The sequence below is a fragment of the Chrysochloris asiatica genome, unplaced genomic scaffold, assembly GCF_000296735.1.
Source record: "Chrysochloris asiatica unplaced genomic scaffold, ChrAsi1.0 scaffold00407, whole genome shotgun sequence".
In the NCBI taxonomy this organism is placed as follows: Eukaryota; Metazoa; Chordata; class Mammalia; order Afrosoricida; family Chrysochloridae; genus Chrysochloris; species Chrysochloris asiatica.
Window position 1 is genome coordinate 312,756 of NW_006408925.1, and position 2,525 is coordinate 315,280.

Here is a 2,525-nt window from a genome sequence, read left to right on the forward strand (position 1 = left end):
AGGTTGGCCCAGGATCGAACATTGTTTCGTTCTGCTGTGCATGGAGTCGCTATGAGTCGGTTCTGACTCGATGGCACCTGACAACAACAACAACAAGCTACATGGCATATGTGTCCAATGTGTCCATATACTGAGGGCTGGCTACATGGCACATCAGTGTAAAATATCCATGCACAGAGAGCTAGCTACATGTAAGATGATTCCAAAATGTCCATATAAAGAGAGCTAGCTACATGGATGTGTAGTGCATAATTTCCATATACAGAAATCTAGCTACATGGCAGATGAGTCCAACGTATCTATATACAGAGAGCTAGCTACAAGGCAGTGTAGTGTAACTTTTCAATATACAGAGTTTTAGTTACAAGGCAGATGAGTCCATCTTGTCCATATAAAGAGAGCTAGTGACACGACAGGGTAGTGCACCATTTCCATATAGAGAGAGCTAGGTACATGGCAGATGTGTCCAACGTTTCCATATACTGAGAGCTAACTACATGGCAGATCAGTTCAACATATCCATGTTCAGAGAGCTAGCTACATTACAGATGAGTCCAAAAGGTCCATATACAGAGAGCTAGCATCATGTCAGGGTAGTGCAACATTTCCAAATACAAAGTTCTAGCTACAAGGCAGATGAGTCAAACTCATATATATACCGAGAGCTAGCATCATGGCAGGGTAGTGAAACATTTCCACATACAGAATTCAAGCTACAAAGCACATGAGTCAAACTCGTATATATACCGAGAGCTAGCTATGTGGCAGGGTGGTGCAACATTTCCATATACAGAGTTCTAGCTGCTTGCAGATATGTCCAACTTGTCCATACAATGAGAGGTACCTACTTGGCAGATCAGTCCAAATTACCCATGCATAGAGAGGTAGCAACATGTCAGACGAGTTCAAAATGTCCATATACAGAGAGCTAGCTACATGGTAGAGTAGTGCATCATTTTCATATACAGAGTTTTAGCTACATGGCAGATGTGTCCAACGAGTCCATATACTGAGAGCTAGCTAAATGGAAGACAATTCCAATATGTTCATATACAGAGAGCTACCCACTTGGCAAATTAGTCCATCATATTATGTAGAGAGCTAGCTACATGGCAGATGTGTCCAACATGTCCATATACTGAGAGCTAGCTACATGGCAGAGTAGTCCAACATGTCCATATACAGGCTACTAGCTACATGGCAGATGAGTCCAACTTGTACATATAGAGGGAACTAGCTACATGGCAGTGTAGTACATCATTTCCATATACAGGGTTAAAGCCACATGGCAGACGAATCCAATGTTCATATACTGAGAGCTAGCTACATGGCAGAGTAATCCAACATATCTATATAAAGGTTACTAGGTACACTGAAGATAAGTCCAACATGTCCATGTACTGAGAGCCAGCTACATGGCAGTTGAGTCCAAAATGTCCATATGCAGAGAGCTAGCTACATGGCAGGGTACTACAAAATTTCCATGTACAGAGTTCTAGCTACAAAGCAGACAAATTCAAATTGTCTATATATAGAGAGCTATCTACATGGCAGGGCTGTGCAATATTTCCATATACAGAGTTTTAGCTACAAGGCTGATGAATCCAACATGTCCATATACTGGGAGCTAGCTGCATGGGAGAAAAGTCCAATATGTTCATATACAGAGAGCTACCTACTTGGCAGATAAGTCCAACATATCCATGTACAGAGAGCTAGCTACATGGCACACGAGTTTAAAATGTTCCAACACAGAGAGCTAGCTACATGGCAGGTAAGTGCAACATTTCCATATAGAGTTCTAGCTGCATGCAGATGTGTCCAACGTATCCATATAAAGAGAGCTAGTTACATGGCAGATCAGTCCAAAATATCCACGCAACGACAGCTAGCTACATGTCAGATGAGTCCCAAATGTCCATATACAGAGAGCTATCTACATGGTAGAATAGTGTATCATTTCCATATATAGAGTTAAAGCTTCATGGCAGATGAGTCCAAAGTGTTCATATAATGAGAGGTAGCTACTCGGCAGCATAGTCCAACTTGTCGATATGCAGAGTTGTAGATACAAGGAAGATTTGTCCAACGTGTCCATATACTGAGAGCTAGCTACATGGCAGACAAGTCTAATATGTTCTTATACAGAAAGCTACCTCCTTGGCAGATCGGTCCTACATATCCAAGAACAGAGAGCTAGCTACATGGCAGATGAGTCCAAAATGTCCATGTACAGAGAGCTAGCTATATAGCAGTGTTGTGCATAATTTCCATATACAGAATTCTAGTTACAAGGCAGATGAGTCCAACGTGTCTATATACAGAGAGCTAGCTACATGGATGAGTAGTGCAACATTTCCATATACAGAGCTCTAGCTACAAGGCAGATGAGTCCAACTTGTCTATATACAAAGAGCTAGCTACATGGCAGAGTAGTGAAACATTTCCATATACAGAAATCTAGCTACATGACAGATGTGTCCAAATTCTGAGAGCTAGCTACACAGAAGACAAGTCCAACATGT